The sequence below is a fragment of the Lissotriton vulgaris genome, chromosome 7 (genome assembly GCF_964263255.1).
Source record: "Lissotriton vulgaris chromosome 7, aLisVul1.2, whole genome shotgun sequence".
Lineage (NCBI taxonomy): Eukaryota > Metazoa > Chordata > Amphibia > Caudata > Salamandridae > Lissotriton > Lissotriton vulgaris.
In genome coordinates this window covers 1,677,909,929-1,677,934,496 of record NC_141695.1, presented here as the reverse complement: position 1 = coordinate 1,677,934,496, position 24,568 = coordinate 1,677,909,929, and the positions used below count along the sequence as shown (strand labels likewise).

Here is a 24,568-nt window from a genome sequence, read left to right as displayed (position 1 = left end):
TTTCTAATAGTTTTCCAATTTATTGTTGCCCCGCCTGACACATCTGCTCAAAATTTGAAAAAACCAACAGTAAGCAAAACCTCCTAAACGTTTTGTGAGGATTCGTCAAACGTTGACAAAGTTATTAGCAGAGGAACACTTCTTTCATCCCAACTTAAAATCACCCTCGCCCCTCGTCCTCCCTCGCGATGGGACTGTATGAAAATGAGAACTCAAAGAGTAGGCTAAACATGCTAAACATGCTAAGACTGTGCCAAATTTCGTGTAGATCCACCAGGCAGTGCCACAGTTACCAGTAAGTCAAAAATGTTTTAGCCCCTTCTTTAACTCCTCATGGGTTAGATCTTCACAAATCCTGAAATATCTACACGAGGGATTAATATCAAACAGAGCTAAAGTTATAAGCAACAGAAAATGTGTATGCTCCCCCGCCTTTTACTTTGCCCCCCTCACTTGATGGATTAGCACAAAAACAATGAAAAAACAAACCTTTAAGCTTTTGCCATATTTTGTGCAGATTCATCGCATTGTGCCAATGTTATGCAAAGACAGATTTCTTTGCCCACCATCCATTTTTAACTTACCTCCTCTTGGTAGGTCTGAACAAACTTAAAACTACTAAAAGAAGGTTACATCTATTATGTCCCTGCCATATTTCTTGCAGATTCATCAAACAGTGCCAAAGTTATTAGTAAATTAAATATATTATTGACAACCCCTTTTAGCTTTGGATCTTCATAAAGCCTAAAATACCTGCATTGGGTGGTACACAGTCAAAATATCGAGTAGGAAATATCGACCTACCATAATATCGAGTCTGAAATATCGAAGGTGCATAATATCGAAGGTAAGAATATCGTAGGACAGAATATCGACCCAAGGTAAGTAATATCGAAATACTTAATATCGATGTAAGTAATATCGAAGTTAGTAATATCGATAGCATATATATCGATGTTATTAATTTCGATGACACTTATATCGATATTTGTATTATTGTATAGTTTTTTATGATGTATGTGTTATATGTTTAATTTAAGTATTTAAAATAATTACTATTGTATGTGTATAAATGTTATATAATAATAAATAAATTTAAAAGTAAATTTTATGTTTTTGTACCGGAGCGGGTTGTGGGTTTATAGGGGAATAGGGTGGGAAGTAATTTTATTATGCTAAATTGATTAGTAATTAGTAGGATTTATTAATAAATTATAATTAATTGGTAATTATGTGAAAATAATAGGAAAATAATTTTAATTAATTTATTAATTGATATATATGTTCTGTAGCGGGTTGTGGGTTTATAGGGGAATAGGGTGGGAAGTAATTTAATTATGGTAAGTTTATTAATAATTAGTAGGATTAATTAATTAATTATAATTATTTGCTAATTAATAATCATTAATTGGGAAAAATTTAATGGATTAATTGATATATATTTTCTGTAGCGGGATGTGGGTTCATAGGGGAATAGGGTGGGGAGTAATTTAATAATAATGAATTAATTAATATATGTTTTTAAATATTTATAATTAATTAATTGGCAAATAATTATTATTAATTCGTTAATTAATTAATATAAATGTGTACATATTTTAAATTAGTAATTAATTGGTAACTAAATAATATTAATTATTTAATTACATTAATTAGAGTAATTTATTTATATATATACTTTTTAGTTACTGTTAATTAATTAATTGGGGAAAAATGATATTAATTATTACATTATATTAATTACAGCTAATGTGCTAATATATTTACTTTATTGTTATTGTTAATTAATAATTAATTGCTAATTAAATAATATTAATTAAGTTTGGGTAAAGGAGTATTTTTAGGGTTCAGGGTCAGTTTTGGGTTTTTGGGTAAAGTGGTATTTTAAGTGTTCAGGGTCAGTTTTGGGTTTTTGGGTAAAGTGGTATATTTAGTGTTCAGGGTCAGTTTTGGGTTTTTGGGTAAAGGGTTTTTTTTAGTGTTCAGGGTCAGTTTTTAGTTTTTGGGTAAAGGGGTATTTTTAGAGTTCAGGGTCAGTTTTCAGTTTTTGGATAAAGGGGAATTTTTAGTGTTCAGGGTCAGTTTTCAGTTTTTGGGTAAAGGGGTATTTTTAGAGTTCAGGGTCAGTTTTCAGTTTTTGGGTAAAGGGGAATTTTTAGTGTTCAGGGTCAGTTTTCAGTTCATGGGTAAAGGGTTTTTTTTAGGGTTCAGGGTCAGTTTTCAGTTTTTGGGTAAAGGGGTATTTTTAGGGTTCAGGGTCAGTTTTCAGTTCATGGGTAAAGGGTTTTTTTAGGGTTCAGGGTCAGTTTTCAGTTTTTGGGTAAAGGGGTATTTTTAGGGTTCAGGGTCAGTTTTCAGTTCATGGGTAAAGGGTTTTTTTAGGGTTCAGGGTCAGTTTTCAGTTTTTGGGTAAAGGGTTTTTTTTAGGGTTCAGGGTCAGTTTTCAGTTTTTGGGTAAAGGGGTATTTTTAGGGTTCCGGGTCAGTTTTCAGTTTTTGGGTAAAGGGTTTTTTTTAGGGTTCAGGGTCAGTTTTCAGTTTTTGGGTAAAGGGGTATTTTTTGGATTCAGGGTCAGTTTTCCCTACTGTTCCACTCTCTGGAGTAGGAATAGTAATTTTTACCCTTACGCTATCCAACGTTTTATATAATTAATTGTCAAAATATCAAATGTTTATTTTATTTTTTATATTACTTACATTTTTTTTATGTTATTGTTTTATGTTTGTAAATGTATTAGTAAATTAGAATATATTTCTTTAATTTATAAATTAGTAAATTAATTATTAATACTTATTGTTCAGTGCATATATATTACATATTTACAGTATATATTTAATTAATGTATTCTTAATATATATGTATTATTTATTACTTTTAAACATTATTAGATACTTTTAAATATGTTTATTTTATTTATTAGTCTTATAGACTTAATTTTACTTTTATATATTTTTTTTTAAAAAACGATATTTTTAACATCTATATTTTTTACATCGATATTTTTTTTTCGATATTTTTGTACTTACCATGTTGTAGATAGGATGTCGATATTTTTGCCCTCGATATTGTTGACTCGATATTCTTGTAGGTCGATATTTCTGTAGTCGAAATTCTGTCAGTGATTCGCATTGGGTATCGCTTGCTAACTACTTGTCACACTAGACATAGCCTGTTTAAATAATGTCAAAGTTATAAGACCATTATATTGACACCCCACCCTTTATCTATGCCACTTCTTTATGGGCTGGCACAAAACTAGGCACGTCAATAGAAAACTAATCCTCCCTAGCTTCTGCCAACGTTTGTGCAAGTTGATCACACAGTGCCAAACATATTAGCAACTACACTCAGTTTTTACCCCCCATCACTTTTTAACTGACCCCCTTTCTTTTGTGGACATGCAAAAATTAGAAAATACCAATAACAACCCAAAGAAAAATAAGTGCAAATTTCAGGCAAATTCATCAAACGGTGCCAAAGTTATAAGCAAATTAACAAATGGCTTTTCTATCGATGAGATGTACAAAATTCTTAACCCTTTAAAGCAAACATCTCAAAAGCTGATGAATGGATTTATAGCCGATCAAAAAGTACACTTTCTGAGTAAATGGCTATTTTCATGCAAAGTTTATTGTAAATCTGTTCAATTGTGTCTGTTCTATTTTCCTATAAAATTTCATACAGGGCAAAAATGGGAAATTACAATTTTTCAACACCCCCTTAACTTTTTTGTCACATGAACGTATCTTCGCAAAACTTGGCATGCCGAAGCTTAGGTGAGAAAGTTATTAGATAAGGCCGTTTCCAGCAAATATGCTCATGAAGGTATCAGCAAAAACTTTTTTTAATGGAATATTCAGCTGAACTAGACCATACGGTGGTGATCACCACTGTGTTAAATATTATAAATATGTGTATGTGTGTGTGTGTGTGTATATATATATATATATATATATATATATATATATATATATATATATAGAGAGAGAGAGAGAGCGAGAGAGAGATTACATAGTTTGAGGTATATATTTCATCACATAGGGCTGAGTTTTAAGGCCCCGAGATGCACAAGGCCAGAACATCTTTCTTCTATGAACCCATTGCATCAATTACAGCCTGTTACCTGCCACTACCCTCCTATTCCATGCACATATAACACTAGTTGACTTTATAATGTCATTTGATGTTGAATAAAACAGCCAATATCAAAGCCATCTACACAAATCATTATAACCAAGACAATAATGTATTCTTTGGGAGAAGGGAATTGGGCAGATTAAACACACTGTCTGTTTTTCTTCGTTGTCTTTTATTGGGGTCAAGGGGCTCTCTACATCAACCTGTTTACTCCTTTTCCTCTTGCTGTTAACCTTTTCTTCAATAGGGTTCTCCTGCTTATTACAAAAAGGTTTCTAGCACAACTGCACTAGCCCTCAAACCTCTTAAACATTTTAACAGTGTGGAATGCTTTGCGTAGTTGCTGCACTGCATTGGTGTAGTCAGGGTAAATGCTTACTGGACTCCCCTCAAATTGCCTGGGGTCATGAGAGCATGTTATTTGTCTTTTTCTCTGAAGTTAAGCAGCCTTGCTACTGAGGGGTGTGGAGGCGTCTGCACCCCAGGCATAGGGGGGCGCTCCGGGACTCAGCGCTCACTCCACCGTGTATAAGTTTGATCACCTAGACACTCAACAGGGTTGACAACAGTCATTGCTTCACAAACAGCTTAGCACTGGGCCCCTCTGCCTTCTCTGGGATCCCGACTAGGCATACATTATTTCACCTAGAGCTCACATCTGTGTCATCTAGTTTGACCGTGAGAAAGCGGTCCTCTTGTTGCAGCATTTGAATTGCGTTGGAGTGTTCCCTGACAGTGGCGCAAACATGAGTAAATGTGGACTCCATGTCTGTCACCCTGTCGGACAGCTTCTTGTGATCACCTCACAGCAGCCCAAAATCCTGCGCTACTGATTCAACTTTGTGTTCCAGTGTCACCTTGGTGTTCTAGATCGCTGCCAGTATTTTGGTCGTGTGGACCTCAAGATCCTTGGGCGTTGTTACACCCGCCTGGCCACTCTCCAAGTGACCTGAATCCTCCTTGGGGAGCAGTTGTTTGAGGTAAACAATCATCCCTTCTCTGGGGCTCTGCTCGGCCCCCCAGACTCCATACCAATCAGCCCAGCTGCCACCAGCCTTCTCTGCTCTCAGACAGGAGTTGTATGTTGCCCCCCTCCCAACTCTGACAGCGCCCCTTGGGCTGTGTATTCTCCAATCCAGGCATTCCCCCTTCTGTGGGTTCCATCCACCAAGCCCGTGGAGTGCCCTTGGCCAATTGTTCTAGTCCCAGGCACTTGTGTGGTGTCCCTCTTAGCATGGGGAAGTGGGAGGCGAATGGTGTCAATCAGTGTCTGGAGTCCCTGCTCTGGGAGGCAACCCTGTTACAGGTGGGCTCCTGGTCATGTAGTTGCCACCAGGGTGCCCGCTTTATAGGAGGGGTACAGGTACCAGCCCCCTCCCTTGACACTGCACGAAGATGCACCCTGATTACTTCTGGGCTTCGCATCTCCTAGCTTCAAGACCCCTTTTCTACAAGGGTCATGTTTCTATGTTTGGCGGGGCTGCAACTGTTCCCCTTCTAAATGTTCCTCTGCCCTGCCTCCACCACCACCATTTAGGCCACCACTTAGAGCAGATTGGTTGCAGCGGCACTCCAGGGCCTGACTCCACCAGTCGAGGTGCCGCTGGCGTGCCCACCTGTCTGCCAGCTCAGAGCGCTGCCATCTTGGGCTGCATCATGGTCCATGGCTGGTTGTCATCAATCTCTGGGCTGTGGAGGACTCTGCCTATTCCCAAGTATCACAAAAGTCACCAACATCCCCTGGCCTTTCCCAGTGGTCAAAAAAGTGCAAGGCTCGCAGGATTCGTTAATCTGCGGGCCTGATCACACCAGAGCACGAAATCACTCGTCCATCTCCATGGCTGTCATGGCCACGCTCCCATAAACACTTTAGTATGAAAAACACAATTTTTTATTTTGTTTTCCAGAAAAACGTGATGTTTTTTTATGAAAAGAATTCAAAGTTATGGGATTTGGTATTGCATACTCTATATGTCACCCTTTTTTATGTCTCAGAGGAGACCCTCTTCCTTTGCCAAGGCTGTGGAGAGAGGAAGTGGCCAATGACTTGTTCTGATGCCCTAGAGGAGAGGTTAATGAGTTTGGGTGAGGTCTCAGAGCAGACTCCCTTATATTGTCTAGGCATTGGGAACAGGAAATGTCCAATGTCTCTGATGCCCTGGAGCAGAGCAGTTTCACCGAGGTCACCAGGTTGCCTATGGCAGTGAGGTCTCCCTCTACCAGCTGGTGTTACAATCAGTCTTGTGAAACCTGGGCAAGTCAATACGTTTCTAGATGGATGCCTCCCCTCCACTCATGACCTCAGAAGCAAAGCTGTGGTCGTGTTTAATTGATTCTTAGAGAAGCGGGAGGTGGGATGCACTTTCATCCCATCGCCATTCACCTAGGATGAGGTTGTATCTATGCAGTGTACAAAAGTGGAGCTTTCTTTTACTGTTTTAGCAGAGCACTGCTCTTGCCACCTTCATGGCCCAGACAACCCCATAGATGTAGAAATCCAGAAATTTATGAACTATAGTGTTGTAGTGGAGTGGAGCATTGTGACTATCATGGGCTCATTTTGCGTGATATGCCACTTGCGTGCTACCGGCTCAGAGTCCCAGTCGTGTCACACGGTGAGATCCTGGAACACACAAATTAGAAACCCACTCTTGTATTCCTCTTTTAAGGGGTGAGGACAAGCGTGTGTAGCACAAAAACAAAAACCATGGTTATAACTCGACGCCACAAAGCACCACCAACCTTCATAATAGATAACGTCATGCTAGAAGTGGTGGAAAGTTATATGTATCTTGGGATACAACTGGACAAGCGCCTCAATTTCTCTATGCACCTCAACGGCATTGAAAAAAGGGCATGGCACTATTGCATGCTTTTAGCACCTTAGCGACCAAACTTAAAGGACCTCTGGTTTCCCCCCTTCTAACAGTAATGAAAGCTAAGCTACTCCCAACAATAGCCTACGGGAGTGTATTACATCATGGCAATAGTGCGCAACTCTTAGACAAAGTACAAATGAAAATCTACAAGCATGTATTTGCGTTACCAAGCAATGCATCAGCCGCACAAGTAAGACTTGAATTTGGCTTACAATCACAAGTGTTGCTGAAAAAGTACGAGACTGTCAGATTTTGGTACGATGTCTGGATGAACCAGGACATTGCGGTCTATCATGCTATGTGGGAAACAATCCACAAGCGTCCCAACTCCATCTATCCCAATACCTCAAACTGTCATTAGAATCGAATGAGTTGGCCGCACTTTGGGAAACCAGGCTTCCAGTACAAGCATTTAAACAGGTGGTAAAGAAGGCGGCCAACAGGCATTCGTTGCTTAACGATAAGCTAACCTTCAGTCATCGAACCCACGCTTGGATGACAATCCAATCTTATAAAAAACCTGTACCGGCAGCCTACCTAGACCTTGCTTTCTCACCGTCTCCCGTAGCTTCCCAACGAATGCTGACCAACCTAAATGGAAGCCCCAAGAAAGTGAGGAATGCAATCTATGTGGCGTAAGAAGACAGGATTTCACCCATTTGATTTGTATTTGCCCGGCTCTGCTTCAGGAACGTCGGAGTTGGTTAAACGCCAAGTTTAAGGAACTTGGAATTCGCACTTGCCGGTCTGCGATTGTACAAATCCTATGCTCAGTAGACCCACAACTTATTTGCAGAGCAGTTAAACTTATTGCCAACTTTTAGAAAAAACGAATATCATTGGCAAAGACTTGACCCAGCAACATGTTCATATTTAAAAATGTGAATGACTGCTTTATTTTACAATATTTTAACTTTTATACAGCGGTGTTAACTTTCTGCTTTTTAAACATTGTGATATCCAATATTTTGTAATGGTTTTTATTAACTATACAATAAAGTTATTATTATTATTGTGTGTAGAAAGTGAGTAGACAAGGCTTAGTTTGAGTAGCAGGGGGCCAGAACGATCATTCTGGTCAGGGTGTTGTTCGGATTCAGCATTCATCTGCACCAACTTAGCAACAGGGTTTGAGGGGTGCAGCAACTGTGAACGACCACCTATACTGCAGTGCCTTATATGCTGACCTACCAGACTCCCTGCTTCACTATTGCTTCTCTTATTGGCCTCATTGATAGCCACTCCCCAGGTCTGCAGAATGATCACATGCACTCAGTAGATAAGATCCGGATCATGCTGATTTCCAAAAGATGTCAAGCCTTTTCCACCAAGGGGGCAATTTGCTGGCACTCACTGCCTTTACATCTCTGGTAACCTTATTCTCTGGTATCCCTCAGGGGTAATTTGAAGCTCCATCCAAATTAAGGGGATTGGACCAGGCTGGCTTTTTGGAAGACTCAGGGGGATCTCATTGTGACTCTCCAACAAGAACCACAGACTCGCCCCCTTTGTAGACCAATTTTCCCATGATGCATTACTTCCATGTTGCAAGCATGTAACATTTTAACTGAACTGCACATCTAGGTTGTATTATGATATAGTAATACGTATGGCTATGTGAAGTGTGTGTTGTATTCCGCCATTGAAGTGCTTAAAATTAAGCATGTATAACGTAGCTGTGCTCCATAATGCATTGGAGTATAGGAACAGACACTCTATGCAGATCTCTGCGCGGAGATTGGATCAGAACCACTCCATGTGTTTTACTGCGGAGTCAGCAGCACAGGCGGTGTGTTAACTGCTTTGTCATCTGCAGAGGATGGAGTGTTAGTGCACTGTCATTCCAGAGCCGCACAGGAGGGTGTGTTCCTGCAGTACTGGCTGCAGAGGAGGATTGGTTACTGCAGAGTCAGCTGCATAGGAGAGTTTCTGCAAAGTCATGCTAGAACTGCACCGTTTATTGCACTATATTGCAGTACGATGCTGACTCGGTGCCGTCGTACCACCGCAGCCCCCGCATTAAGGGCCTTACACTGGCTCCCAATAAAGGAGCGAATCCATTTTAAGACTCTTTGTCTGGTCCATAAAACTCTCCATGGGAATGGCCCCCCCATTCTGAAGGATATGATCAGACCATACATTCCATCTAGGCACCTTCGCTCTAACCACCAAAACCTCTTTATAACGCCCAGGACCAATAAAGTCCGGTCTGGGGACCGCCTTTTCTCCCGAAATGCAGCAAAACTATGGAACGCCCTACCACTATCACTTCGTTTAGAACCCAGCCTTCTGGTGTTCCGAAAACAACTAAAAACATCACTGTTTCCTAGGCCATAAACCAGTCTTCTCTATTTTCTAGTCTCTGCATCAACTTCCATCTATTCTTCAAGCGCTGGGATGCTTCCGAGTAGCCATGCGCTATATAAGAACCTTCCAATTCCAATTCCAATTCCAATATTCTTTCTAGGGACCAACCCCGCATTATATGCACGAGTGGTGCATTTTTGTGATGATGGATGTGTACATTCGAAGATGCCTTCTCCTCTGGCTCTCTACAGGCACCATTGCTCTAAATATGGCCATGACCGTCTCCTGCACCCTTGGTCCTGCCCACATTCTCATGTCGCTCTGGGCAAGCTCTTCGTGTCTGTGGTCAAGGTGTTCTCCTGCAGCTATGGACATGGTCCCCTAGTGTTCTGGTGGCCAGGACCGCCTTCTCCTGCACCTCTGATCAGGTTCCTCACCTGTACCTCTGGTCATACTCACCTTCTGCGGATAAGGACAGGCTCTGTATCGCCTGCTAATGTGATCATGCCCATTAGTCCTGCAGAGGTCTTCTCCTGTACTTTTCGTCCTGCCCATTTTATTCATTGCATGTGGCCAGACCCTGTTTCTCTCTTCTGTAGGTGTGGTCAGTCCCAGCTCCAGCACCTGCGGCCAGTCCCAACTCCAGCACCTGCGGCCAGTCCCAGCTCCTGCGGCCAATCCCCGCTCCTGCGGCCAGTCCCAGCTCCTGCGGCCAGTCCCAGCTCCTGCGGTCAGTCACAGCTCCTGCGGCCAGTCCCAGCTCCTGCGGCCAGTCCCAGCTCCTGCGGCCCGTCCCTCCTTCTGCTGTACTAGTCCTTAGGACCCCTGAAGATGAGGCTGCGCCCTTCTCCTGCACTGCTCGCATCCTTCTCTACCTGGGACCAGACCCTCTTTCTCTCTTCTGTAGATGAGGTCTGGTATGAGCTTAGTAAGGGTGTTCTGGGCACTAATGCAGGCAAGAAAAATGACCCCTCATCTCCCAGATCTGTATTAAAATACGACTATAATTGAGATGCAGTGAACCCCTCACGCGCTTGGGTAGTGGCTTTACTACACATACTGCACCAATGATAGCTACACTGCTTATGGTGCTCTGAATTCTTTATTCTACTTGTCTTTCCTCTCGCCTCCCTATCTTCACCCATCTCTCCACTCATCTCCTGTCTGCTTTCAGTCTCTCTCCTTGTTACTCCTATCTCTTTCTCTTCAGCCCCTCTCACTCGTCCTTATCTTCTTACTTTTTATAATCTTTGCTTCTCCTCGCCCCCTTTTCTTCTCATTGTTCCACTTCTTTCTCTACCTCACTTCTCCTTCACTCTCTCGTATCTCCTCTCTTCTAACTATGCTACTCTTCTCTCCCCCCAGCACCCACTTAGTCTCTTTCCTCTAAACCTACCCCTTCCTGCCCTTCACTTCTACTTCTTGCCTTTTCTTCTCACTTTCACTTGTCTCCTTCTTACCTTTCTATCTGGCATCCTAATTTCTGGCCCCTTCTTTCTCCTCCCTATTCACTTTTGCTTGTTCTTTTCCGCGTTCTCGCTCTTGTCCACAATGCCTTCGCCCTTCTCTTACATTTTCCTCATTCTGCTTCCTTTCACATTCTCTTTTGTTATCTCCATTCCTCCCTGTCATCCATTTCCCTCTTATCCTCGTCTCTCTGCCCTCTCATTTTCTGCCCTTTTCTCTCTCTCCTCACTCAATCCTGTCTTTCCACTTTTACTCGGTCTTCAATCTTTATATACATTATTTGTGTTCCTCCAATCTTTTTCTGATTTCCATTTCTATTCCTTCTCTTTCTTTCAATAACTTCCCTACCGTCTTTCTCACTTTCTTTCTTCCAGAGTCCCTGGGGTGGCTGGTATAGTGGACCCTTTGGTCCACTATACCAGCCCCCCCCCCCACAGAGCTTCCCTCTCCACCAGCATTTGTTTTCCGGGGAAGAGTAAACGAGCAGGCACTACTTAGGCACTGATAAAAATAGGGGTGGGCATTAAATTCTACTCTGTCAGTGGAGTTCGCGGAGTTTTGCCCACTCTGCGTTACATTTGTAACGTGGAGTTCTGGCAAACCTCCACCAATCGCTGCGTGGTGGAGTTTTTTAAGCAGCAGCAAAGAAGCCGCGCCCACTGGCGTGCTACATGGTGCCGTAAGTGCTGATTCTTCAGCATGGTACAAGCTCCTGATGCTAAAAATCAGTGCAAGCAGCATGACATGCCGATTCTGCCCGCTCGCCGACCTCCACTGAATCTCGCACAGATTTCAGGTAACTCTGCAGAATTCCGCAAAGTGAAACTCCTCATGTTCCACCCACCCCTAGTATAAATCACATACAGAGTGAGCATACCAGAACAACCTGCAGCAGATCCAAGGCCCCTTCACACCTCTGGACACCAACAGCCCTGCACCGGCTGGACCAAAGTTAGGAACACCCCTGTGGTCAAGCCCTCATCCATATTGGGCTTTAGTTAGGCCCTTCTACAGATATAGGCAGGCCCTTCACCTGTACCTCTGGTCAGACCCTCCTAATCAAGTTGTCCTTCTCTTTTCCATAGCCGTGTTGAGACCCTTCTGTAGTTGTGGCCAGGCGCTCGTCCTACGGGATTTGTAGCCGATTCCCCCTTCTAGCACACCTTCACCCAGCCCCAACTCTGGCAGATGTGTTAAGTTATTTCACCTGCACCTCTGGTCAAGTCCTTTACTCTGTATAGTTGCAAGTTTCCCAGGACCATGTTTGACTAGTTGGTCTAATCCCATGTTATTCCCCTTAGAATTCTGGGGCTTGTAGTCCAAGGTTATGTTGTGTTAAATAAGACTACAAGTCCCAGCATGAACCAGAAAAAACATGGCCGCTGTGCAGCGATGCCCCTATTGATGGGACATGGCTCTTTTCCTGTTGCTCCCACCAGGCCCTCACACCAACATATAAAATACTTTAATGTAACATCTATTGATTCCATGGTGTTAAAAGGGAAGGGGAAAACCATGAATGTGTTGTCTGTCAGTCAGACATGTGGTGTGGTTGAAACGGATCGGACTGAAAGAAGACCTGTTTTTGAATTCTTTTGTGATATATTTGGGTCCCATAGTCATCAACTATCGTGAACAGGCTTTTGAAAATATGGGTATTCATTGGAATTATGTCACAGCAATTAAAAACAAAGCCTGGTTTCAACTGCTGTGACTACATTGTAAAGCTGCGAAGTTGACAGACAAGAAAAAGAAGGCAAAATCAAAGCCCTTTTTTTTAATTTACAGAGGCAAGCTATCAAATAAGTAACAGAGCAGTAAAAAAAAACGCAAAACAGATCATTCTTTACTCAGAAGTAATGCACGTGTTTATTTGTTTGTTTAAAAATACAGCACAACAAAGATAGTGTGCAGGTGTGGGACCCACATCTATACTACTATTATAAAGAGAGAACAGAAACCTTTTGGCAAGGTAAACTCGGGAACCACAGCACCAATCCACACACCCAATACATTGTTGTAATCCTCAGGGTGTATAGATGGACATAGGCTGCATAAAATAAAAATAAAGTAAATTAAAAAATTAAAGTTTAAAAACAAAGTAGTCCCCTAAAACAAGTGCCGGCCGAGACGTAGTGCTGACCGCGACCTACACCTGCGTGATGACGACAGGCGGGGAGGAGCGGTGACGAGCGGCGAGGAGTGGCGTGGCGGCTCAGGTAAGGCGAGGCAGGAGGCGGTCTGGGCAATGTCGGGGCGGGCAGGGGCCCGGGAGTGGCGGTGAAGTCCGGAGCGCGGCTGAGGTAAGGCAGAGGCGGGAGGCAGGCAGGCGGGCGGGAGGCAGGCGGGCGGGCAGGCGGGCGGGGGGGCGGTATAGGCAATGTTGGGGCGGGCGGACGGGTAGCCGGTATAGGCAATGTCGGGGCGGGCGGGCGGGGACCGGTATAGGCAATGTCGGGGCAGGCGGGCGGGGGCCCGGCCGGGACTAAACAAAAGCACAAAATGCTGCCCCTAGCCCCCTTCTGCCCCCGGGCAACGCCGGGGCGGGCTGCTAGTATGACATAAAAAAGTAGGAAGCAGTGCATGAAGAAGATGTTTTTAATCTCAGGGTTTTGGGTGACAGAGAACTCATACTGCACTCTTGTCTATTTGATGTCAGGATCTCTCTGTGAAAAACCTCCCCATTATTTAATATATCTTTCTATATATTAGTGATATTTTGGCTGCTGGAGGCAGTCTGCCTGCCTCATCTCCCTGCCTACGCGTCTTTGTCTGATTCTCATGTTGTAGCTGGTTCTGTAGACTCCCTTGTCTTTCTTCCATCAGCCCCTTCATTATGCAGCACAGAGAGGAAAACATGGGTCTCCCGTCGCACGCAGCCTCCATCATCCGCAGGTGGTTGCCATGGCAACTGAGATCCCATTCCTCTACAGTTTTTAACCTCTTGGGGTATTTTTGGTTCACACCTGACACGTTTGGGTGGTTGACTAACCAAGCTGCAGCAGCTTCAGAGAGCAAGGGAGCTATCAGAGGAAGGCAGGCAGGCCTATGGAGAAAGGGGGTTATATTACCTGCCAAAAGGTCGGAAGGGCTGTGGCAGAGTCAGTCACATGTCAAGCACTGCCTGAGAAGTCTCTCTCTATATGCATCCGACTCTGATGGGCGAGAGGCTGTCTGGATAACCAGGGCTTTATTTATTTATACGGTTTTATATAGCACGAACGTGACCCGCGAGGGTATCAGAGCGTTTCACTGTATATAGTTAGAAGGACATAAGAAATGAGGTAGTATACACGCATTAGATATTCGTCATTACTTACAAAACAGGTAAATAGTATAAGATAACATAGGTGGGTATGCCTGCCTTACTCCCCTCAGTGGACTGGCAAGTGTTGCCTGTTTACTCGCTGCCAGCCCTGCAGACACTTGCCTGTGAACTTCACAAAACACCTACTAGAGTGAAAAGGTACTGGTTATGGGTTGAACATGAGAGCGCTTTGTTGGGGTGCACGGTCACTGTACGAAGACTGGTGAGGTGATGGCAATTGACAACTGAAAAATTCAAGAGGACCCCTCCTTAAGTCAGTAATTAAAATCCCATGCTTGTCAAGTTCAAGTTCAAAATCTTTATTCGGGTACACAAAGTATAAAACTTTCAAATAAATATCCAACAAGGCTTGTCCTTTGAGGCCGCCTGGTCAGTGATCTTGACTTTGACATCAATAAGATCGAACAAGATGCAGATTGGCAGCAGCACACTTGATTATGAACCTGGGATTGGATGTGGGGGTGCGGTGCTGTGATGTTTAATCGGTGAACAACCTTTACAATGAAACTTTTACAACGCACTACCATTACAACGCAGGCATTACAACGCAAACCATTACAACGCATTGTGCTGGGGGGCGCTCTAGGATAGGGAATAAGTTTAATTTTCTATCCAACACCTTTCCTAGTGTCCACAGGGGCTGGAGTTGGAATAGAAAATTAAACTTTTCACTATCCAGCACCCCAAAGCGCTATGCGTTGTAATGGATTGCGATGTAAAAACCGTGTTGTAAAGGCATGCGTGGTAAAAGCATGCGTTGTAACGTCATACATCCTGTTTAATCAGTTACTGCTACTGAAAAAATATCTATAAAATGCATGAAAATAAAAAATGCTGAGAGAGTTTAGTTGTTACTTAGTCCTCTGCAGAGATCTAGGTGTAATTTGCAACTCATGTGTTCAAAGAGACGTGGCCAACGCAGCCTTTCATCCTTGTGAGGTCTATACAAAGAGGACTTATTATTTGCAGCACCACAAAGGCGCAAGACTGCGGCACTGAACACTAAGGGGCATATTTACAAGCCCCTTGCGCTGCCAGTACGTCACGTTTTTCCATAGTAAAAGTGACGCATGTAAATAAGACCCTAAATACATTATAGGCTATTATATCAACCATCTTCCCCCTCATAGTTCTTTCCTCGCTAGGTGTGTCTACACGAGTGGCTAGTGATCTTTCACAGTGGTGGGGCGAGCGAAGGGCCCCACCACCTCGAAGATACACAAAAACACATTTCCCTCCCTACAAAAGCACATAGTTAAAAAAATAACCCCCTCAAAAGCCCAAATAAACACAAACCTTCCCTCCAAAATAAAATAATCAGGAAACTATTTCACCCTATATAGCTTAATAAGAATACATTGTACTTACTGCGTGCCCCACGTCATCCTCGCTGTTCTTCCGAAGGCTGTGGAATGAAGAACCTCTCTAACCAATCCAGGCGCTGCTCTCATGCTACATGAGAGCAACACCAGGATAGGATGGAGTGGGTTGGCCTAACGCTCCTTCAAGGCCTAGAGGCCTGTGCTTGGTCCCAACCCAGCTGTCCAAAAAAGCTGGGTGAAGAGCTTCAAAGTGCGCATGACACTTTGGCTGGCGCAAGACCATCGGCCAAAGCTGCACTTCAAAAGTGCATGGCCACCGCTACGCCAGTCCTCCAGCCCCCAATCGGCAGCAGAGGACAGACAGGACACGCCCTCCTTGCTCGGAGGCAGGCTGCGTCGCACCTTGGTTAAAAATAACATGGCAATGAAATAATTTCAATGCCAAGTTATTTTTAACACTGCGCGGCTCATAGCAGGAAGGGGGCGATGCTCCCCCGCCCTCATAAAGATACCGCTGATGAGTGTCTACACCTAGTATAATGAGATAGGCATAATTCGTGGAGGATTAAGACAACCTCAGAGCTCTTTCATCCCTCTCAGTTATTGGTGATCTTGCAAAACTACCCCTCTGAGTAGGTAGGACTTGGTGCTGTGCAAGGGACTCCGTCAGGTTTTTTGTTGGCCTTTGCTGTGTTGCTTGGGACTGTGGAGCATGAGAACTGATTCCATTGCTCACTGTTGTTTGTGTTCCGCAGGACAGGCAGGTGCATAGATGTGCAGGAGCAGAGCTTAATTTGAGCCGGTGGTTTCCGGGTCTGGGCACTGGCACATATTTGTTAATACTGGCGTTTGTGACATTCTGCCACAAGGTGGCACTATCTGGTTAATTCAGAGATTACCACAACAACAGTCAATTATTAATTCAATATACACAAAAAATGACTAATACCTGCCGCCAAAGCCATTCTTAATGCTTTGCGGGTCTGAAATAGTCTAAACTTTGACACAAGTAGGAGTGTGATGGTTAATAGTTGTGTTGTTACTATCAATGGCAGCATGGCGAGGCAATGTGTGGTGCAAGCTGCAGAGGCCTCCTGACAAGAGCCCTGGCACTTTTTTTTTTTCTTTTTACGAATTAAGCACTGTTGCAGGATGGGAACTGCCTATTATATGGTTAACTTGCCCAGCGGTTTTATAGGAGTCACACTAGAATCCTCTGCCCGGTGAGGGACACAACAATGAATGTAAGGTGTATGGATCTCCTTATATGCTGCTTTGTGCTGGTGGACTCACTGCTGGTGCTGCACCAGACGCGGCACATGTGAGTAAGCTTGTTAGCAGCGCAAGTTGTTCTGAATGTGGGTTCCTGCAGTCTAGTAAGCCTTAACCCCTTCCATGCTGATGACGGCCCCCGGCCATCATGCATCACGGTGCTCGTGTGCTGATGACGGCTGGGGGCCGTCATGAACTCGCCCACTCTTAAAAACGGCCGCACAGGCGCAGAATCGCGGCAGCGCCCAAGGGGTTAAGGAAAGGAGGATACCAAAACCTGGCCTGTAGAGATTGGGCCTCGCCAAAGTCTCATCCTGCTCCCAAGCGTTCCTCGACACCTGGGAAGGCCCACACGCGCCACAGCAAGACCTGCAGAAAAAGAAAGCATCATATTCAAGGAGGAAGTGGCCTTGTTTCTGGCACTCCAAGAGCTGGAAGCACCAACGAGAGGGGAGCTCCAAGAAGCGCACCTCTCCCTCTTGGCCATCCTCCTCTGTCTCATCCATTGACTCTGATGACTCTTTAAAGATTGAAGTGTAGTCTGGGAAAGAGGCCAGGCCCTGAGTGTGTGGTACACCAGGTTATCCACTGTGTTCGCCCGAATCTGGACTTTCCACTTTCTGCAGACCTGGAACGACGAACCTCTACCGTAGAACAACCTTCTCAAGAAGTCCATTTTAGGTCGAAGACTTTTTGGAACTCAACTAGATGGTCTTCTTTGAAGTTATTTTAGGACCGAAAGCATGCTTTCCTGTTTGGGAAGTACCAAACCCCAGCTGCACCCTACTGCTTTCCCTCCTTGAGCCACCACTTCCGGTGCCTCTATTGCCAGCCCTTATAAAGTAAGCCCGTAGTGGAAGTATCTCATATTCTGCAGCCCAATCTACGTCCCTGGCTATCCTCAGTTGTGGCAGAATACACCACTGCCAGGAGGAGGCTGACTCCTGTCTTTATGTCAAGAATGGAACCAGTCAACGCCTGGTCTCTGGGTGATCTCGATGGTTTCTTCTGTGATGTGCAGTAGAGTTCCTTCTATCCTCCTGGACTCTAGCTCCGATGTGATCCCGCAGTCAAAGAAACAGGCCTTGCCACAGGTAACTGGCCCTCCAATTCAGGTGACGCTGGTTCCTCTTGTCCCTCCATCACAGAAGCTGAGAGATTTTGATTTCCTTGTGTCTCTTGTGCCACAGGAGTGTCAGTGTCAGTTCCCGTACAGACTATTGTTGATTGGAACCAAGATTGGTGAAAACTGCCCACTGACGCGAAATGTCCGTCACACAGCATCCATCGTATTGTATTGTATTGTATATTGGATTTATATAGCGCTTATCACCCAGGGGTCTCTAAGCGCTTGCCTTGGGAACCCGTCCTGGCTTTTCCCTGTGAGATAGCCCCTACAGGGCATCCCCAAGGTGAAAGCCAGGCATCCCGCCGCGGGGGGGCCGTTGTGGAGATTGAGCAAGCTTAATGCCCAGAGTTGCAGAGTGTGACCCCATGATTAGGTCAGGCACCGAAGCGAGAGTTATCGAGTCCGTGGACATTTGAGCTCAAGACCTTGCCGCGTCGGGAATTGAACCCTGGTCCCGGGTCTGACCTCTGCTTCAGGGTCTGCCTGCTCTAACCAGTGAGCCACACTTCTCCATCGACTTCTTCCATCATTCTTCATGGCAGTATGAGACCTTCAAGATGCTTGTCTCTGCCTTGAGTTTAAAGTATCACATACGCATCGACTGTTCCTTACTTGTGCTTGGCCCATCATTTGTTCTTTTTGCATTTGGCTACTTTGGTCGGCATCCCCCACAAAAGGTGGCTTACGGTTTAGCTCTGTCTTGAAGATTGGCCAATCCCTATACTTCCCTTTTGGAGCCATAGAAAGAGATGTTGTAAGATATGCGCAGAGTAGGCAATGGCCCAAGGCGCCGCATTCTGATGCCTCCCTGATAAAGTGCTCTTTCTCTCACTCTGTCAAATCTTTTTCGATTTCTCTGCCACAACCCTTTCTCTCTCTTTGTCTACCTCTGCCTCTTTATTTCTATATCTCGTTTCAGTTTTTGGATCTTTAGGTCCTAAAGAAAGACATATGTCAATGTTTTTTGTGTGAAACTGTAAGTCTAATTCAATATTGTTTCACATCATTCCGCCTTTAATTAGCAAATTAGCAGAAATTCAAAATCGTTTCGAGCGGAGGGCCCAAAAATATGTCTTGCCCAGAGCCCCCAACAAATGGCCAGGACTCTTATCAATGCAGAAAAGTCTTGCTTGGAAATGGTCCAAGCTCTACAGTCATTTTGAGTTCATTCTTTAAAACAAAACCCAGAGCTTGCAACTCAGCTTCTTTTCCAAACGGGGAAGGAGGCCTTGGTGCACCAATGGCTGAAGGGTTCTGGGAGGTCGGGGCCTGGCAGTTTGCACTGGTCTGTTCCCATGAGGAGCAGGGTCAAGGCTGATTTGCATATAGCTGGGTTCAATCTGGGGTGGCATGGTGGGCAAAAGAACGATGGGCTGCAATGCTACCCCGAGCGACTGTCAGTGGTCAGACCTGTGCAAGGCATTCCTCGCTCGCCTTATGTGTGTTTGAGGCTCAATGGGGCTTTACCTGTTATGAGTGTGGCATTATAACCCCGTGGAGGTGGATAGAACTAGAAAATAACGAAGCCTCACAAGATTTTTGGGTTCTAGTTCCAATCAGTTCCTCTACCAAGTCCAGCCTGTTAGTGGTAGTTCCTGAGCATCTTTGCGAGGTGTATTGCTGACCTGAGCCCCAGTCTGGTCCACAGGACTTGGAGGGCGGGCATGTGTCTCCTACTCTTCTTGCCTTGCCATACAGACCACCCCTGCACCCCTGAATAGAGCTTACAAACATTTATTGACTGAGAGGTAGTGTCACCGACCAACACTTCCTCCAGTAACTATTTTTCTAACACCTCTCACATAAACACCCCCAACACCTCACAATAACACGCCCCCTGCAGTAGGCTGGTCAACCAGAGGGGCCCACAACACTGCTCACCCATATGAGCCAGGGTGGTCTGCTCAATGCTTGTCCTAAGGGAAGGTCACCCTTTGCTTCACTTCTCCAGCCCTTATTACTCCAGAGACTGGTGGAGGAGAGACTGCTCCAGCTGAAAGTGACCGTCTGAGCCCAAACACGAGGGATGGGTAGCTAGAGAGACACCATGCCGCACTGAAGGCACAGAGGCTGAGAGTGGGAGCCGTCGAGACAACAAGCTGCTGCTGAGGACCATTGTTCCAGTGAGAGCTCCCTCTAGTGGTAGTAAATAGTTTAGGTGCTAGAAAGGCAGCTTCGTCGTATGGCGATAGATGGGGGATTAAGGTGCGGAAAGGAGGGCGCACGCTTATGGTTATAAATGGGGAGCTGAGGTTAGGTGCTGAAAAGACAGCTCCCTTTTATGGTAATCGAGGGTAGGTACTGGTAGCCATTTCTCTTTTGTGGTTATAGATTGTCGGTGTTGAAAAACAGCTCCCTCTTGTGGTTACAGAGTTTAGGTGCTGAAAAGACAGTTCGCTCTTGTGGTACAAAGTCTGGATTCTGAGAAAACAGCTCTGTCCTCCAGCAACATAGTTTGGGTCCTGGAAAGACAGCTCCCTTGTATGGTAAACAGACGTTATATCAATGATTTAGGTGCTGAAAAGATAACTACTCTTGTGTTAATAGAGTTTAGGTGCTGAAAAGACAGCTTCATTTTGTGGCAACCCGAGTTTAGGGGCTGAAAAGACAGCGCCCTCGTGTGTTAGCGGACTGCTGTTGTGCTGAAAGGACAGCTCCATCTTGTGGTAACAAGTTCAGGTGCCAAATGGGCATTTCTCTCTTGCGGTGACAGAGTTTAGGTGCTGAAAAGACAGCTCCCCTTGTGGTAGTAGACAGAATGTTGCGGTGCTGACAAGAGGGTCCTCCTTTGCCGTAAAGAGAGTTTCGATAGAGAGCTCAGGTGCTGAAAAGACAGCTTCCCTTTGATGCGACGGGCGTTCAAAAAGGCGCTGAAGTGACAGTGGGAGTTGACGGGTCTTGTTGAGTGGGCAGCTCTCTTGGTAGAACGTGTCAGACTCGCCGAGGCTCGCAGACGAAGGCTGGAAATATGGGCGCTAAAGAGACACTTTTCACATCTACATGATATTACTAGATTATGTAGCATTATAAAATGTCAGGACACACGTGATAGATGCATTGTATTAGAATTGGTTTAATCGGTCTATATGTTTTCAAACCACGAATGCACTTTACAAATAAATAAAAGATATGAAAAGCCAACTCTTCTTGCTGTGAACGGGTGAGCTGAAGAATCTTTGCTGATCCGCTGCAGGTGACGCTATATTCACTGCACGTTTCCTCTTTGATTCATTAAAGGTAATTGCGCTCGCAAAGGGCCAGATTCGGAGAATCTGGGGGCACATGCATCAACCTATTTAGGAAGTGCAAACGGTGCAAATCGGTAAATTCGGCCGTTTGCACTTCCTAAATACGTGTTTGGGATGCATCAAACTATTTTTCAGAATTCGCATTTTTTTGCATTTCTAAAAAATGCGAATGCATTTAAGGAATCGCATTTGTGCGATTCCTTAAATGCGATGCATCAATTTAAAAAAAAATGCGAATTCTGAAATTGGAAGTGCAAAGTAACACGAGGTTGACCCTCGTGGTAATTTGCGAAAATGTTTAAAAATGCAAAAAAAATTATTTTTTACACTGTCATGTTACAGACACACATGTCCTTAGGACATGTGTGTGTGAAACATGCACTTTCAAATGCATTTCAGGGGTGCAGGGGGGGGGTCCTTTGGACCCCCCCCTGCACCCTTGGAATGCATCAACAAATTGCGAATTTGGAAATGCTTTCCCATTGACTCCTATGGGCCTTTTGGCCCATAGGAATCAATGGGAATTGCGAAAATGCACTTAGGAATTCGCTACTTATTTGGAATTCGGTAAAAATTGCAATTTTTACCGAATCCCAAATGAAAAGCCAAAAAAATGATGCATACCATTTTGCAATTCCTAATTTGCGATTCGGTATTTTTCGCAAATTAGGAAATGCAAAATGTATGAATGATGCATGTGCCCCCTGGCCCTTTGCGAGTGCGATTTTTGCATTTGGGATTCATCATCCCAAATGCAAAACTCGGTAATAGCGAATTCGCAAATTTGCGAGGAATTACATTTAAGGAATCTCTATTTGAGATTCCTTAAATGCAATTCATCATCCATTTTCAAATTGCGAAATCGCAATTTCGGGCCGCTATTTACCGCGAGGTCAAACCTCGTGGTAAATAGCGAAAACTCAGAAAAATGCTTTTGAAAGCATTTTTCTGAGTTGCATGTTGCACACACACGTCCTTTGGACATGTGTGTGCGCAACACCTGTTTAAATTAGCATTTAAGGGGTGCTACAGGGTGTCCTCTGGACACCCCTGGCACCCTTTAAATCGCTATCTTATTTGCGATTAGCTAATTGCTAATCGCAAATAAGGAATACTCCCCATTCATTCCTATGGGCCTTTTGGCCCATAGGAATGAATGGGGAGTTATTCCTTATTTGCGATTAGCAATTTGCTAATTGCAAATAAGGAATCTGTAGGAATCGCAAACATTTTTGCAATTCCTACATGAATCCCGTTTTGCGAGTCTGGAATAGCGATTCCTTATGATTCGCTATTTCAGACTCGCAAAACCTCCCAATGATGAATCAGGCTGTAAGTGTTTTAAGGGTGGATTCGAAAAGCCCTAAGGCATCAAACGAGGCAATTAATATATGCTCTGGGAAACACAACCAGCCACCCTCCAAGCATCCTCCTCAACTCTATACAGATCCATTAATAAAAACAGCAATAAAAAACTCCTGCTGAAGTTTACAGCCTCAGTCTTTGCCGTGACTGCTGCCCAGGTCTACGGCCTCCTGTGAATCGCCGGTGTATGTATGTACATATAGGCGAGGCACTGGAATTATACGGCAGGGGCGGAACAAATTATGTGGCAAGGTGGACTAAATCATGCAGCAAGAAAAGGCAGATTATGCAGTGTAATGCAGCATATTTTGTAATTGTGCTATTTCCCTATGTTGCTATTTATATGTGTTGATACTGCCCGGATAAAGGTTTTACCCTATTAGAACAGATTTAACACCCAAATGCAGCACTAAGCAATAGTTGCTGTACAGTTAACCTTTCTGAAGGGCTTTCCACTGCGCTGCAGCACGTGCTGCTTCAATTTTCGTTTTTTTGATCAGTTTAAATTAGAAATATTTTTGTTGTTATAATCTGCAGATTATGTGGTATATCCACAATCATGCGAAAAACGCCACTACCACAAATTCGCATAATGACAGTGGCCCTGCATATAGGTATTTGTAGATAAGGACCTAGCCGAAGAGCAGGACAGGAATCGAGAGTTAACCTTCAGGCATGAGGCCAGATGTTCGCCAGTGGTGAATCCTAACACGCGGAGATGTTACATTGTCTGAAATGGAGGGCCTGCATCATCTTCGGAGTAGCAGACGGGGTGGGGCAGCTCCTTTGCTTTCCATCTCTTCTCCTCACCTTTGATTCTCACACTTGAGTTCTGGGGTTTGCCCTCACCACCTTAGGAAAGGGGTCTTGCCCGAGCGGGGTTCCTTCTCCATGCATCTCCTGTGCTTCCCCAACACGACCAAACATGGACACGTTCTTCCAAGACTGGTCTCCCTCAACACAATGTTTTCGATTTCAACTTTTTTTTGTTTGTTCGGGTTTTTATTGCTCATGGAGCTCCATCTATCCCCAAGTCCTGGGTAAAGCAGCACTTTACAATCACATGGTCCTTGTCACAGCTTCTAATGATGTTACAGACAAAGTACTAGAGAAGCATTACTTACTTACAGAGCAGGCTAACATGTGCTACTAACGCCTTTATATATCAGACAGGCAAAGCAACAGACACAGCCGAACATACAGTAGACCTTTTTTTGTGGCGGTGATCTGGTGTGTTTAAAGTTGTCATGTTTGTGAAGAAGGAATTTATTAAGACATTTAATGAGAATGGAGTACGAAGGAACACGCTTTATCTAGCCATTCCAGATTTAAGATGCGTTGATACTTTGGGGTGGATTGCAATGCAGGACCCTTAAAACAGTCGTCATTTTTTTCTTCTGAAATTCCTTCTTGAATGTTCCTCGATCTGGTTGCTGGAAGTCCAAGCAACAGACCTTTAAGCAATTTGGGTCAGATTCACACACAAAAATCCTCTATAAATTGGCGCGAGTTACTACACCATGTGCAAGACTAACTTCCAGAATAATCTCTAAGAATTGGCCCATGATTTTGACCCCAACATTTTAAACCATCCTAGAGAGAAAGGGTGTGTCACAACAACCCCAGAGAGGACCAGGAGCAGGAAAGGAATGAGTTAAAAAAAAACAGGGCACGAGAACCCCCGTGGGACTGTAGGTTCAAGGGTGCTTTCCCTGGCCTTGTAGGGAATATTCTGCTGGGAAAATAGATTGAAAACTTTATTTAGTAATAGCCGTCATTCCTCGCTGTCTCACCACTTGCTGTATTGTATTTCCATCGAAGCAGCAGGCTCTCCCCACAGGCCCTGCTTCTCTTGGCACTCCTGCGGCACGCCCCCCAACCCCCCCCCCCCCCCCCCCCGCCCCCCCGTGCCACCACCCCGTCTTCCCACCAGCACTCCTCCCGCGCCACCTTCCAGTCCACCACCACCACTTCTGCGAGGCGTCCCCACAGGCCGTCTAACCAGCACCTCTCCGTCTGCAGGCCTCCTGCTCTGTCTGCCATGCAGTCTGCTGCTCGCATAATTGGGCACGACAGTTGGCGCCAGGAGTGGCGGCGATGCCACCCCCAGGGCC

The 24,568-nt window shown here is 44.6% G+C and overlaps 1 protein-coding gene across 2 annotated transcripts in view; it reads left to right on the top strand.

Moving 5' to 3' along the window:
- The window catches only part of STMN3 (stathmin 3), a 146,274-nt gene that overhangs the window by 58,657 nt on the left and 63,049 nt on the right, over positions 1-24,568 (top strand). The gene's annotated exons all lie outside the window — the stretch shown is intronic.